The 16,836-nt window shown below is 48.7% G+C and overlaps 1 protein-coding gene across 1 annotated transcript in view; it reads left to right on the forward strand.

Moving 5' to 3' along the window:
* The first annotated feature begins 1,139 nt into the window (after window positions 1-1,139).
* GRIN2B (glutamate ionotropic receptor NMDA type subunit 2B) overlaps window positions 1,140-16,836 on the forward strand; it is a 396,105-nt gene continuing 380,408 nt past the window's right edge. The window contains exons 1-2 of the mRNA XM_069231240.1: window positions 1,140-1,641; window positions 2,385-3,225. The gene's annotated coding sequence lies outside the window, so the exon portion shown is untranslated. The remainder of the gene's footprint in view (window positions 1,642-2,384; window positions 3,226-16,836) is intronic.

A 16,836-nucleotide genomic window follows, 5' to 3' on the forward strand; every position in this document is an offset into this window, starting at 1 on the left:
TGGTTGATTTTAGCATGGTATTTTTGTACCACAATATTTTACGGACGATATTTTGTCATACAACAGTAGGAGCAACTCAATCAATAAATGTGTTGCCCGTAGAGACAATTCTGTATCAGTATCCCAGCAACGGAGTACATTCATAACATGTAGCAGCATCCCTACCACTTAAGGAAATAGCGACACAGCATCCCAGTCAACAAATCTGTTGCCTGTAGCAGCATCCCTGTTACTAGGACATAACATGTGGATATATCCCTGCCTCTAAGAGCACAACTTGCATCAGTATCTCTGTCACTTGGTTCATAATCTATCAGCATCCCTGTCACCAAAGACATAACCTATATTCGCATCTCTCTCACTACGGGCATACTCTATACCAGGAATTATGTCTTTAGGACATAAACTGTAGCAGAAAACTTGACAATAAAGTCCCCGAATACCTGTCTGCAAACCCTGCTGCTCATTACGCTACCGGTCACAGCATCACTGCCACTAAGCCGCTGCTTTCTATCAGCATCCCTCTTGCAAAGGATGTAACCTGTAGCAGCCTGTCCGTATCATAACCTGGTTAGCAGCATATTAATCGCTAAATCCATAACGGATGTAACAGATTCCCTGTGGCTAAACCAATACCCAGGATGCTTGCATCCTTAATATTAAATACATAATCATAATACCAGTGTTCCTCTCACTAAGCAACTAACTTGGGTAACACTTCTGACTGTACACGTGACCGGAGTACCAGCAGCATCCGTCTTTAAAGCCCTACCCAGGTAAAAGCATCCCAAGTTCGAAGCTTTAAACCCGGGTAGCAACATCCTCGTTGCTAAGCATGTAACCGGGATGCCAGCATCATTGTCATTAAACCTACATCCAAGACACCAGCTTCTCCGCTGTTGAACCTGTAATTGGGATGCCAGCATCCCTTGACGTTAAAACCTGTAACCAGGATACCAGCATCCCTGTCGCTAATGTTGTAATCTGGGTACCAACATCCTCGTCGCCAAGCCCGTAACCGGGATACCAGCATCCCTGTCACTAAGCATTTAACGGTGGTACCAGCCCCCATCTGAAGGCTGTGCAAGAATCAGGCCCCCTCCCCTTTGCCCTCCCCCTCCAATCTCCCTCCCACCCTTACGCCCATCCCGCCCACCAGCAGCGGTTAGCGCTGCTCCGGCATCGCTCAGCAGCAAACAAGAGGCATTATTTGAAATCCTTTTTCATTTTTTAAGTCCCTCGAACATAAAATTCTATTTTTGTCCCGTATAGTCTTATGAACCTCAGTTTTCCTTGGCATATTTTTTCGCCTCCGCCGATTGAGCCTCTTTTCTTCGTCTTTCCCGGCCGCCACCTGAAGGAGCGTCGACATCAAGCCGTGAGGGGGGCGACTGGGATTTTTTTTTTTTTTTTTTTACATTTTACCCACATCCCATCATCCCCTCAATCTTTACCACGGCCAGACTCCCAGCTGCCCCCGCCCCTCGCGAGAAGGGTACGGAAAGTGGGGTCTATTTTGGGGTTGGGGGCAGGTGACAGGAGCTGGCAAGGAATCCGCGTTGGCGGGAAAGGGTGGGCAGCGACCACTCGGCCGATATGACGCTCGAATGGAATAAATTGAAATTAGGACGGCAGACAGTGGTATGTACAACCCCGATTCCCACCAGCCCTCTTCTTCCTCATACTCTCTCCCCATTACATCCATTGTACATTTGCCATTTGCTACATTAACATATACCATTTCCTCTGTAGATATATTTTTATCTCATTTCCCATTGTGAATGTATATGTGCTTGTTTGTGTGTGTATATGTATATATATATATATACACACACACACACACACATACAAGCACGTCCCCCCCACCCCCTAACACCACTACGGACTAGGTATCTGCCAGACGGTGCCAGACCCCTCCTGCCCTCATCCCCACCCGAAAACTGTATTTTGGAGGTGATGGCTTAATGACTGATGCGGACATGAGATGCCGCTAATTGTGAGACCAGTTGAAATGCCTGTGGGATTTCAGTCGAAGATTGGTGGGGGGCTGCATCTGCGTCTCTACGTGGTTTGGGGTCTCATTAAATTCCATACGTTTAAACCTGTCTACAAATCTTATTCTGGGAAATGGGTAAGGGGCGGGAATTGTTAAACGGTGACCTGTAAACGCCCCCCCACCTCATGAAATTCATGATCCCCCCCCCCCCCCCCCAATCCGACAACCGGCTGTGCACACGTCTGCGGTGCACATACCCCCACTTGATTTATCCGTGGTTGCATCTGAACGAGCGCGCATGCCCCCCCCCTCTCCAAAAATGATAAAATATTGATTTCCTGTTTCTTCTCTATGTTTTTTTCATATTTCACGCTGGTCGCCACGGCAGGAGGGGATGCGAGGGGGGCCACCACGGAGCCATGCCGCGGACCGCAACGTGGGCATCCTGCCCTGCTCCGGAGAGCGCCGCCTGGCCATGAGGGAGATTGCATAGAAGGGAGCTAGACCCGGTGGGGGGACCCCCCCCACAGCCCAAGCGAGAAAATAATACGAGGAAAAGAAAAACAAGAATTAGCCACGACAAAAATACAAAGCGGACTTCCTTTCTCCATCACCCGGGATTTTTCATGCCAACGAGTGAAAAAAAAACTGTGGGTTGATTTTTTTTCTTTAATTCACGATTGCGCTGGAGCTGTCGCTACGGGAACCGGCTGTAGCTCTCGCTGTGAGGATGGACTGCCGTCTTCATCGAGCCGTTTGATACAGATATAGATTTATACGTTTGCCAGTCTTCTCCCGTTCACTCAGACTGATCCTCGCCGGGGAGAGGCAGGCCCCCCGCCAAGGCTTTATGGACCTTCACCATGCACGGCAAGCACCGCTCACGCTCTGGTCAGGGGCTCGTGCCTTCTTGAAGCTTTGGGATTTCAGAGCCTCATTGTGACTGGTTCTAGTTATTTGACCCCGTGCCCACCCTCTGGCCACCGACTCCAGGTCTGGCTGAAGGGATGGCCAGCAGCCTTGGCCGGGCCCTTTGACACACGCAGTCGAAGATTCACCGCTGCCTGTCTTGGCCTTTCTGAGCTGGACGCCCCCAGACCCACTCTCCCCGACCGCTGCTGTCCGCCTCCAGCCTGGGGATGCGAGCCAAGGGCGGCAGAGACTGCAGGTGCCCACCATGGTCGCTCCCCTAACGCGACAGGCTCCAGGTACTGCGGCTGCGACCCCAGGTAAGAAAGGAGACTCGTCGACAACATGTGGCGACGAGACTGATGTCCGCGCCTATATTGTGTAAAGGATGGGGTCAGGCGCTGTTTGGTGGGCGGATTGGATGCTGCGTGTCTGTCATGGTGTGTGGTCTTTTATTAACTGGAGGCGTTGGTTCAAATGTGAGGTGATCTGTCTCGATGTGGTGGCATCTGACTCTTCCTTACAGGTGAGGGTAAAAAGTAGCGGTGGATGCCGTGGAGCCCACTTCAGACACAGAGAGCAGTGCATAATGTCATATATGGGCGTAAAGGGCATGTGCCCTGAATTCATGGTAGGCCAGGTGGGAGGCGCAAGCCGCTTAAGACGGGGCATCATCAGGTGGGTCCCTTCTCTGTCTGCTGGCATCAGGTGTTTGAAATCTATTTTTAATGGCGCAGCACTCTTGAGAATTCCAAGGGACGTCTGCCTCATCTCCCTTTAGTCGCTCCTCCCACCTGGGCTCCTCGTCACTCCACATCCCTAACCTGAGCCGGGAAGGCCCAGCTTCCACCTGTCTGAGTGCCCCGAACCGCGCGGGCTGCAGGCTGAGCGCGCCAGTGCACGCGCCAGCAGTGCGCAGCAGGACACCGACCTGAGGATGCGCCCTCACCAACTGCACACACACTTCACAGCCCACAGAAGAAGAGCGCAAAAACACAACAAACGTGCATGTCACTTGACAGAAAGAGCAGAAACACGCGGACGCACGACGGGCTGGTGCACAATATCGTTGTGCGTCACGAAACAAAGAAGTGCACACACAGACAACAGTGTGCATAACGGCACTGACGGGTTACAAATCCCAGCACTCAAGCAGTAATGCTCAACATGACAAGCACATTAAGTTGCAAACCCGCTGACCCGCCACGCACTGGTACACACCAATAATGCACAACATGGCTCACAATGAGGAAGGAACGCACACATACCACACACAGAACAGCAGTACCTTTCATGTTGTGCACACGCACAGACTCAGCGGTGCCGGCATCGACACACCACACAGGTACGGACGCAAGGTGCAGAAAGACACACTGACACAGGACATGATGCACAGCGCGCACCCACACAACAGAAGAGCAGCGATGACGCTCACAGGTCACACATTAAGCGCACTCGCACACAAAGTGGTGCCCATCATGACACAGCCACGTAGAAAGGAAAGAGGGGCCATAAACGCACACGTCACGTAAGCCTGACACACAGAATAAAAGACGCTCACAAACCACACACTGACATATATCAGTGCGCGCACACAACACACATGGTACAAAAGAGCAGCGCACTCCATGCTAGGCACACAGAAGCGCATCCGCGCCCGCGCAACAATAATTCTAACACACTGCACAGCAATACAATAGGGATTGGATTCAGGATACACTTGCGCAAACCAGGAGCGCAAGGCAGGTCCCTGCAGACTGTGCAGCTCCGGGGGCCACCATTCAGCCCAAGGCCCATATTCATATTCTGCGTCATTTGCACAACAGTGCAATGTATAGGGTAGGAATGTGCACGCACACACAAAAGCGTACATTCGCACACTATCACATCAAGAGAAGACTAATGCAATACAGACCGAAGGGGAAGCGCGCACACACACACCACAGGTTGACTCATAACACAGCAAATCCAGATATTAGGCCCTGACAATCAACAATAGTGTGCACAGCGACACATAGAGGAATGAAAATTCAAGCACAAAGGGTTGTAATGAACAGCATTCCATTGCAGTCTTAGGCAATGTACTGATGCACAAAAGACAGATCATGACACACGCAAAAGAGTACACCCATTGTTACACATCAGACATTCACATCATGGAATCTACGCGAGAAAGTACACTCACACACTAGAAACCGACGCTCTGAAGTCCATTTCTGAACACAGAAAGAAGAAAGCACACCCACACTGCACCAACAAAACGCGCTCACATGGAACAGTCACATGCAAAGAAACACCTACATCTGCACCAATACACACACACACAGGAACCAGACGCACAAACGCACACCTAAACTCACACAAACCACACTGACAGACATACACATGGTGAAAATGACAACCATACAGCAGACTGAAGCACCCACTCACACACTTGTAGGTACTGGTACACTAGTCACCCACGAATGGAAAAAAATATCACCTCACTGAAGACTCATACATGTATGGAAGCAAATGTGCATCACTCCTTGAGACCTAAAACAAGGGCCACTGGAATTCTGCGTCAGAAGAGGGACAAATTATTCGCAGGGTTGAGTCAATTATGCTTTTAGAAATGGCAAATCATGTAGCATAATGCAGCATATTTTCCTATAGTATTACTTAATTATTTGGTCATTTTAAAACTTGGTTGCACCTCGTAAGTACCATTTTAACACCCCAATATAACAATAAATAACAGAAAGGTGACCAGTCGAGCTTTCCAAAGGTCCTTCCACCATGCAATAACACGTGGCACTGCATTTTCGGTAACTTTTGAACCGTTTGAACTAGAAACAATATTTTTGATAATGTGTCAAATGTGGCAAATCTCTAATTATGAAAAAATGTCCACAGCCACACAATTGCATACTTCCAGTGGCCAGGCCTAAAATATTTGGGAAGTCTTGACCGGTAGCTGTTTGTGCCCGTCCTGCAGCTGGTGCAAACTAACTCTGCACACCACTCACATCATCAGAAAAGCAAACTGACATGCCTCACACTGACGCAGAGAAGAAAACATTCTCTCTCACACACAAACAAGCACAACAAGTCACTACACGCATAGAAAAAATCATGCAGCACAATGACACATGCAAGCAAAACACGGTTGGTCACACATCACACAATACCACTCAACTGTACCTAGTCTGGAACACTTTTGACGACTACGTTAACAATTACGTTTTAACTGCGCACACCAACACCGACAAAAACATCCATGCACTGTACAATGACACACGTGCATTGTGCTATTTTACTCATCAAACATGAAACACAGCAGTGTTCAGCTCAGTGTTGTCTGAAGAATTTCCGGGCCCCAGGCAAAAATTATTTTGGGTGGTTCCTGTTTGGAACATCTTTGAATTTTATTACCCATTTTCTGTTAATTCAAGTCCTATGATTGCAAACAAAATTGAATCACATGTTAAAGGTTGAAATCGAGAAATAGAAGTAAAATAAAGTAAAGGCTGGCTTTCTGAGGGGTGCCTGGGAAGGTGGGGGGCTATGGGCAATTGCCCACTTTGCCCATGCCTTAAAAGGTCTCTGGTTAAGCTGACACAAAAATAACATGATCACTCATAAACACACACACACCAATACAAAAATGTGCATAACTTTACCCAGACCAAAAAAACAAACACTCCCATTTTGTACACAGAAGAAAAAGTTCACCTAAGCACCAACAATTGGCTAAAATAACCCTCACACAACAACCTGGCTGATACCACATATAAAGTAATAAACAGCTATGCAAGGTACAGAGACACAAATGGGAAACAACCATTAACCCAACGCCCAGACCTAAACAGGGAACAAGCTCATTTGCAGAGCCCTCACACAAACGTACATACAAACCTGCACGCGTGCGCGCACACAGACACACACACACACACACACACACACACACACAGAAACGTACATTGACATAGCACACGTTACCAAAAAGAAATGCACACGCATTCTTTGCGGCACTCAATTAAAGAAAACCACAGACACACCTAATGATAAAATAAAAGTCACATAGTGTACCGACAGTCTGAGAATGTTGCACACACTGTCACTCTGACAGTTTCTTTATCTCGCTCTCTCTGCCATACACCCCCACCCACATACACAGTCTATTTCCATTTTTTACTCACAGTCTTCCTCTCACACACACACAATCTGCCACTCTCTCTTCCCCACACAGACACTGCCATGCACATAGTCTGTTTCATCTCAAAGGCAAATATGCACATTCAGTCTCTAGCCTTCTCTCCCTCTCTCTGTCTTATACACAGTGTAAACGTGTGTGAGAGAGCAAGGGAGAACATCTCCCTTGATCTCACACACGTTTACACTCAGTCTCTTTCTCTCGTACAGACATGCACATATAGTCTCTCTCTCCCAGCCAACGCCACACATATATATGAGCAGTCTCGGTCTTTCTCATGGATACAGTCTGTACAACCCCCACACTCAGGGAATTGCAAGCAGTCTCTTTTGCAACTCAGCCTCTCTCTCTCTAACACACATAAACCACAACACGCACACACAGTCTGGATCTTACCTGGGGATTTACATCCAGTCTTTAACAACCGCACGTACACACAGTCTCCCTCTCTCAGTCTCTCTCACTGCCACACAGTCTGTCTCTCTCACACACTCACCTCCGCATACACACTGAGCCTTTTTCCTACACTGTCCGTCTTAAACTCATTCATGCACATAAATTCACATACACTGTCTCCCACGTGCAGTCTCTCTTTCTCTCGCCCTCTCTCACACACAATGACCCTTTCTCACAGGTGCACACATAAATACACCCAGTCTCCTTTTCTGTTTCACACACGCACACTCACAGCCCTAGGAACACAAGTACACCGTCGGTCTTTCACACAGTCTCTCTTGCACACAACCCGAATCTGTCTGCCTCTTTCTCGTTCTCAGACGCACAAGCCGTCTCTGCCTCTCACACACACACAGCCTGTCAGTGTGTCTCTCGTGCACACACACGCACCCAACACAGATGCACGCGCTCATCTGCGCTAATGAAATACCTTGCGCCTTCTCTGCGCATGTCATTCATTCTAGAAATTGCTTCGGTTTGTTTTAATTAAACATTCACTTTTTAGCACAGATCCCAAGGGGCGGGAGGGGTGAGATCACTGAGTGATTGATCCGCCAGGTAGAGAGAGCACTGAAGCTCTCGGGAAGTGTGATGGCACCGGTAAAGGGGAGAGGATGTGGCGAAACGGCCAGAGCTGTCGACTTTGGAACTGGCGTCGGATCACAATCCTGTGATTATTTGAAAATCACTTATTCTCCATGTGCTTGAAAAATGAATACGACCTTGTGTAATAACTGGTGATCGTAGAGGCCCAATACTTTCGGGTCGAGTTCACGCTACATGAAACCGCAATAAAATGGTCCAGAGGGGAATGCGAGAGCTCTACAGGTACAGATCCTGTGGGTACCCGAATGCGTGACAACTCTGTAGTGACAAAGCGTCATGTGCTCAGAAGGTGTGAGAGCTTTGCAATGACAGGTCCTCAGCTATCAGAGAGGGTAAATGTTCTGCACAGTGACACCGTGAGAATCCCGAGGCTTGAGAGCCTAGCAGGGACAGAGCTTTGCCATTTGTGCCCGAATCAGTGAGGGTCGTGCCCGAATCAGTGAGGGTCTCATTCCGCCCACAGCCTGACTCCAGCCAGGACAGACGCGACCTCTTCCCAAGAACGTATTCTCCGAGGGTTCAATTTCATCCCCAAGACTGATGCTACCAATTGCACGAATTCCACCAGGCCCCGATTTCATCCATGGTGTAAATGATAAAGGGCACGATTTCGCCCTTGTCCTAATTCCACCCAGAGTTTAACACGGCTGAGGGCATGAGCCACCTCAGGGTGATTTCATCTAGAGACTAATTCCACAGATAGCATGATTCCTCTCAAAGGCCTATACCATCTGAAGCACTGGTTTATACAGACTGTCTCCTCGCAGGGACTGAGTTCACTGACATGACTCCCCTGGGCCTAACTCGGATTCCTCACAGGGCCTGGTGCCACCCAGAGTTCGCTTCAACCACCCATTCACCCCTCCTCCCAAACCAGCCACCCAGTCAACACCAGTGTTCACACGGCAGGTTGCCGTCTTCAACCCCAGTAATGCCTCTGGGACGGCGAAGGGGGCTGCAGGGAAAGCTGGCTTTGCGATGTGTTGGTAACCTCCATGTCATGGTTTCCAGTCTCAGTGTGATAGCTGAGAGGGCTTTCGTGCCTGCTGCAGCGGAGTTTTGGCTGCAACCTTACCATCACCAGTGCAAATTCCAGTAGAATGTCTCAACGTTTCATCCTTCCTAAGTCGATAAAATAAAATAAAAAGTGTTGTGCAATAAACCTATCTGTTATTTCGCAGTCAGTGTGCTGCCCACTAGAAGATATGTGGTTTCGAAGCCGTGATTGGTATTGTTCCGTTACTTACCAGCAATATTCATTACCCCAATTAGGGGTCCTCCTCGTCCAAGTCCAAACAAATGAGGCTTGTCACCCTCCTGACAGTATTCACACTGAAAGTCCTTGTTTTATTTTAATTATTTTTTTATTTTATATTTTTTATAAAAACAGTTCCTCCCCCTGCCTCGTCCTGTATGTTACCAAGCAGAGCTGGACAAGGTGCAACAGGGAGGGAGGGCGGGAAGTGGACTGGGATGAGGAGGACCCGTAATCGGGGTAATGAATGTTACAGGTAATTAATGGAACATTACCCCTCATGGGGTCCTCCTCGGATGCAACAAAGTGACACCAGCAAACATGTTTAATGATTAAAACAGAATCACTTAGCAGCAGTAGACAAAACTGCTGACTCAAAATGACCATCAAGATCGTCACACACAGAAAGACGGTAATGAGTGAGGAACGTAAGCGGAGGCAATCAAGTGGCTGCCCTGCAAATCTCCAAAAGGGGAACCCCCCAGCCTACGCCCAGGAAGTGGAAACTGCCCGAGTGGACCTCCCTTGGATATCAACAGGAAGAGATTCCCCCACAGCAACATAAGCATGGGCAATAGCCTACCTGGCCCACCTACTCAAAGTCTGTGTGGAACCCTTGGAACCATTGGAGATCGAACCACAAGCCACAAACAGGGACTGAGACAAGCAAAATGACTTTGTATGATCCAAGTAAATCAGAAGAGCCCTTCTGACATCCAAGGAGGAGGGAAGGTATGAAGAGGAATTCGAAAAAACAGGCAAAACCACCTCCTGAGAAAAATGAAATGATGAAGACATTTTTGGAACAATCCTAGGATCCAACCGGAGCACAATCCGATTAGAGACGATAGGGAAAGACTGACATGAGAGCACCCAACTCCCCCAAATGCCTGGCCGAAGTAATGGCCACCAGGAAAACCACCTTATCCGAAAACCACATCAAATCAGCTTCTTCCAAAGGCTCAAAAGGAGCTCCTTGCAGACCTCTCAGGATAATGGACAAATCCCATGAAGGAATCAACTGATGGACAGAAGGACGCTGCAACCTGAAACTACGGAGCAAGCGTAACACAAGTGGAGACAAGGAAGACAAGTCACCAGAAAAAGAGCGACAAGCGCGGATGAAAGCCCACTGGGCAGACAGAGTGCTAGGGGCCAATCCCTTCAATAACTCATCCTGCAAAAAGTCAAGGATCCGAAAAGGAGCCACAACAGCATGGTCCACAGAACGAGAACTGCACCAGGAGGAAAAAGACCTCCAATGCTTGTTATAAGACTTCAAAGTAGACTGTTTCCTGGAAGACTGAATGTCCAAAGCAACCTAAGAAGAACAGCCCAACTGAACCAAGAGCCAGGCCGTCAGACGTAACCGGGATGCCAACAAGCCCAACAGGAGAGGAAGATGAAGGGGAGATGGCCTGTGAGGGAGAACCAGAAAGGGCCCCATGCCAGAGAAAGCAGGATAGGAAACCAGTGACGGCGAGGCCAGTAAGGAGCAATGAGGATCACATGAGAGTGTCCACCCTGATCTTCTGCAGAACCCGGGGCAGGAGAGGGATCGGAGGAAAAGCATAAAGGAGCCCCGGTGGCCAAGGGACGGACAGAGCATCCACTGCCCAGGCCAGAGGAGAAGGAAGGTCTGTGCAAACCTGATGGCAAAGGGCATTGTGCGGGGATGCAAACAGATCCAGCCAAGGAACCCCGAACCTCCCGCATATCAAGAGGAACAAAGGCCAGGCCAGGTGAAACATCACAGAGGACGGAAGGTTCCAACTGAGTCTGTCCGCCCAATAATTCATCTCCCCCTCATGTATACCGCCTTTAGAAGGAAAACATGAGTCCCGATTGAGGGACCCGCACCTCGTACCCCCTGTCTGTTGAGGTAAGCCCTGGCCAACTGGTTGTCGGTCCTTGTCACCACATTCTGACCCACTAATTGAGGCTGAAAAGCAAGGAGGCCCTGCATCACTGCCATGAGTTCCCTCCAATTCAAGGACTACCGGCTCTCGCTCAGCGACCAAGGGGCCCTCCTCTCTAGGCGACCCAGAACCACACCCCAACCCCACTCGCTGGCATCCATGGTCAGGAAAACAGGAGGAGGAAACTGGAAAAGGACACCCTTCAACAGATTGTCCCTGACCAACCACCAGGACAGGGCACAAGTCACCTGATCCGAATGAAGAATCAGAACTTTGTAGTCTTTGAAGCAAGGATCCCAGTGAGCGAGGATGTAATTCACAATCGGCTTCATATGAAACCGCGCCCAGACGACCACAGCAGTGGAGGCCCCCAACAGGCCTTGCACCCTCAACCAGCACCTTGCTGAACTGTGTGAATGAGTCAACAAGTCTGACACTGCTGATTGAAGAGAAAGAATCCTGTCGTCCGGTAGGAAGGCAGCACTCAGTCGAGTATCCAAACGAGCGCCAATGAACATCTTCAACTGGGAGGCAAACAAGGTAAGACTTCGGAAGATTCCCCAGGAAACTGAAGCTGTGCAGGGCACCCAGCACCAACTCCACATGCCACTGAGCCTAGAAAAGAGATGAAACTGAAAGTAACCAATCATCCAAATAAGGATAAAGGACAACACCCTGCAAATGCAAGAAAACAACAAAAGGGGCCAATACATTTGTGAACACTGGGAGAAGTGGCCAAGCCGAAAGGGAGGACTTGAAACTGAAAGTGCTAGTCAAAGACTGTGAACCTTAGGAATAGCTGACTTGCCACATTGAGTTCAGGACCAAAGAGCTTCTGCCCCCAAAAAGGTAGATTACAAATGAGGGAACGCTGGCCAGATTCCAACTGCCAGGATTTCAGCCACAATGAGCATCGTCCTGCAGTCGAGCACGGGACCCACGTCTGGGCATACCCTTCCCACTTGGGGCGACAAATGCAAAAAGAACAGATGATGGACGGAATGCTGAACAATGCAAACATTCACCCCCAGTCACAAAGATCTGGGTTTAATCCATCATTTTTTTGCTCAGCACACTACCCCAGTTTGGACCCAGCCATATACAAGTCAGTCTTGACCATGTTCCTCATAGGAACAGTCCGGCCAGAACTGCCAAGCCAGGTTCTCCCTGGACCAGAAACAAGCATCCTAGGACTGGTTTCAGGGTATCATAGTTAATCAGCTAGGCTAGCTTGAATCCAGTGGCGCAGTGAGCACGGGACCCACGTCTGGCATACCCTTCCCACTTGGGGCGACAAACGCAAAAAAAACAGATGATGCACGGAATACTGAACAATGCAAACACTCACCCCTAGTCACAAAGATCTTGGTTTAATCCATCATTTTGTTTTGCTCACCACACCAGTTTGGACCCAGCCATATGCAAATCAGTCTTGACCCTGTTCCTCATAGGAACACTCCAGCCCGAACTGCCATGCCAGGTCCTCCCTGGACCAGAAACAAGCATCCTAGGACCGGTTTCAGGTTATCACCCTTCATCAGCTAGGCTAACTTGAATCCAGTGGCGCAGTGAGCACGGGACCCACGTCTGGACATACCCTTCCCACTTGGGGTGACAAATGCAAAAAGAACAGGTGATGGACGGAATGCTGAACAATGCAAACATTCACCCCCAGTCACAAAGATCTGAGTTTAATCCATCATTTTGTTTTACTCACCACACCATCCCAGTTTGGACCCAGCCATATGCAAATCAGTCTTGACCCTGTTTCTCATAGGAACAGTCCAGCACGAACTGCCAAGCCAGGTCCTCCCTGGAATGGAAACAAGCATCCTAGGACCGGTTCCATGGTATCACCTCTCATCAGCTAGGCTAGCTTGAATCCAGTGGTGCAGTGAGCACGGGACCCACGTCAGGGCATACCCTTCCCTCTTGGGGCGACAAATGCAAAAAGAACAGATGACGGACGGAATGCTGAACAATGCAAACATTCACCCCTCGTCACAAAGATCTGGGTTTAATCCATCATTTTTTTGCTCACCACACCACCCCAGTTTGGACCCAGCCATATGCAAGTCTTTACCCTGTTCCTCATAGGAACAGTCCAGCCCGAACTGCCAAGCCAGTCCTCCCTGGAACGGAAACAAACATCCGTGGACTGGTTTCAGGGTATCATTCTTCATCAGCTAGGCTAGCTTGAATCCAGTGGCACAGTGAGCAAGGTACCCATGTCTGGGCATACCCTTCCCACTTGGGGTGACAAATGCAAAAAGAACAGATGACGGAGGGAATGCTGAACAATGCAAACACTCACCCTCAGTCACAAAGATCTCAGTTTAATCCATCATTTTGTTTTGCTCACCACACTACCCCAGTTTGGACCCAGCCATATGCAAATCAGTCTTGACCCTGTTCCTCATAGGAACTGTCCAACCCGAACTGCCAGCCAGGTCCTCCCTGGACCGGAAACAAGCATCCTAGGACCAGTTTCAGGGTATCACCATTCATCAGCTAGCCTAGCTTGAACCAGTGGCGCAGTCAGCACGGGACCCACATCTGGGCATACCCTTCCCACTTGGGGTGACAAATGCAAAAAGAACAGATGATGGACAGAATGCTGAACAATGCAAACATTCACCCCCAGTCACAAAGATCTGAGTTTAATCCATCATTTTGTTTTGCTCACCACACCACCCTAGTTTGGACCCAGCCACATGCAAATCAGTCTTGACCCTGTTCCTCATAGGAACAGTCCAGCCCGAACTGACAAGCCAGGTCCTCCGTGGAATGGAAACAAGCATCCTAGGACCGGTTTCAGGGTATCACCCTTCATCAGCTAGGCTAGCTTGAATCCAGTGGCGCAGTGAGCACGGGACCCACGTCTGGCATACCCTTCCCACTTGGGGCGACAAATGCAAAAAGAACAGATGATGGACAGAATGCTGAACAATGCAAACATTCACCCCCAGTCACAAAGATCTGGGTTTAATCCATCATTTTTTAATTTGCTCACCACACCACCCCAGTTTGGACACAGCCGTATGCAAATCAGTCTTGACCCTGTTCCTCATAGGAACAGTCCAGCCCGAACTGCCAAGCTAGGTTCTCCCTGGACCTGAAAATGGAATGGCAGGGTGAGCAAAAAAAAACTGATGGATTAAACCCAGATCTGTGACTGGGGATGAATATTTGATTTGTTCTGCATTCAATCCATCAGCTGTTCTTTTGGCATTTGTCGCCTCAGAGAGGACAGCATCTTCAAAAGCCAAAGTAGAAGAAGAGGAAATAGAAGCCACAATCTTATTAACTTTAGGGAGCTGAGGGAACTTATCCTCAAAGCCCTCCAATAGATACCTCTTATGAAGAAAACGAGGGATAGCCGATTTGTCAATGTCACTCCACTCCTTAAGCAGGAGATTGTGAATAACCTCATGGAAGGGCAAACAGTAAGAAGGAGATGCATTGTACTGCGAAAGAAATTCCACTTCAGCCACTTGCTGAGCAGGAAATCCCAACTGAGCACGAATATGTGACAAAACATCTTTAACTTGATCAGACTGAATATAGCAACCCCTACACTCATCTTGATCAAGAGTCTCATCATCTAACCTTTGGCGCTTAGCAGGATGGTCTTTCTCCAACAAAGCTCTATCAACCGCCTCTTTCACCAAGGAATGCAAATCATCCCTAGAAATATGCAGGATCTCCTCAGCATCGTCCTGCACAGGAACCTGCGATTGGAGATGCTTATCCACTTGCTTATCCATAACAGCGGGAAGGCAAGTTCACCAACACGGAAGTAACACAACGCGCTACAGCAGCGTCCGTACTTCCGCATAAATAGGGTCAACCAAATCTCGCCTCGCGAAATCGAATGCCACATAAAAAGTGCCCCAAAGCCGCCAAATCCAAAGAAATGCATAAATAAGAGGAAGCCGCTAATCGGCCCTCGCTGCTGCTGCGCTCCCGACAGAGCGCGCTGTTCCACCTCCGCACATGGACAGGGAGCGGGTTGGAGCAAGACAAGAAAAACCCCAGTGTGCTCCCCCAGTACAGAACAACAAGGTAAGACAAAGATAGTTCAAAACATAAATCCACAAGGGAAATGTACTCACGGTGTTTGTAGAAAGAAGAGCGCAATGGAAAGGACCATCAGCGAACCTGCTTGGGACAGGGAATAAAACAGGATGAGGCAGGGGTGAGGAGCTGTTTTATAAAAAATAATAATGATAATAAAAATAAAAATAAAAGAAGAACTTTCAGTGTGAATACTGTCGGGTGGAGGACACGCCTCATTTGTTAGGACTGGGACAAGGAGGACCCCATGAAGGGTAATGGTTTAATATTAAAATTTACTAATATTACTCAATTTGCATAATTGAATAGTGCATTAATTGACCGTGTAGTAGACAAGCTTGGGTTCTGGTGTTAGGGTAAACAGGGGCTGTGGTCTGAGTTAGTCAGGGGCCTCAGCGGCTTCAGGGAGCCTGTACGTGACGGCAGTCAGGTGGCTTTGCACAGTGTCAGTCATTCGAAGCTCAGTGCATTGGGTCAGTCAGCAGGCGGTGCATGAGGTCGAACTCTTGGTCCTGTAGCTGGGTCAGTCTATAGGGAGTGCATGATGTTAGGGTATGTGGTTGGAGTCAGGCAGTCAATCAAAGTCCTTAACTAGTGACATTGAAGTAATGCGATTCTGCGGCCACATCTTTTTTCGCATACTTTGGGATTTGGCGCATTTGCCACATAATGCATTATCTGCTGCATCATCTGCAGATTTTAACAAACACAAAATGTTTTTAGCTCAACGGATCAAAAGTAACTAAAAGCGTGGCTATATGTGATGGGAGCGCATTGAAAGACCATTCGCAAAGGTTAACTGGTCAGTAGCTTTTTATCTATTTGGTTGTTAAACTGGTACTTAGGATGATAAATCTTTGCCTGCACAGTATTACCGAGTGTAAAAATTACAAAATAATGAATACTATAAAAATGTGCCGCATTCTGCCACATACTATGCCTTTTGTTCCTGCATAATTTAGACAACCCTGCCACATAATTTGGTGCTCCCCTGCAGCATAATTACAGTAGCCCTGTCTTCAAGCTAAAGATAGTAAGGGCGTAGTGTCAGGGCCTGTGGATGGAGGCAAGCTATCACCGCCCTGTTCACGTAGTGCGTGAGGAGACAGTACACAGTGTCAGGGGCTGTTGTTATAGTCTGTCAATCAAGTATCTACAGCCGCTCAGGTCAGGGGGCTGTGCATGCGGGCGGTAATTCAAGGCCCTGTTTATGAAATGGGTCATTCAAGGCCTTGTGCGTGGAGTCAGGGGTCTGTGAGTGGGGACAGTTAGGTAAGGGCTATCTATGCAGTGACCTTGAAGGAAAACGAGTCCGACAGATAATTAGAGGGTCAGCGATTCTGAGGAGACGGTCTTGGCGGGGTCACACAATCAGGTCGGCTGTGCATGGCGCCAGCCAGTCACCAACATACATAGGGGTTCG

The sequence above is a fragment of the Pleurodeles waltl genome, chromosome 4_2, assembly GCF_031143425.1.
Source record: "Pleurodeles waltl isolate 20211129_DDA chromosome 4_2, aPleWal1.hap1.20221129, whole genome shotgun sequence".
Taxonomy (NCBI): Eukaryota; Metazoa; Chordata; class Amphibia; order Caudata; family Salamandridae; genus Pleurodeles; species Pleurodeles waltl.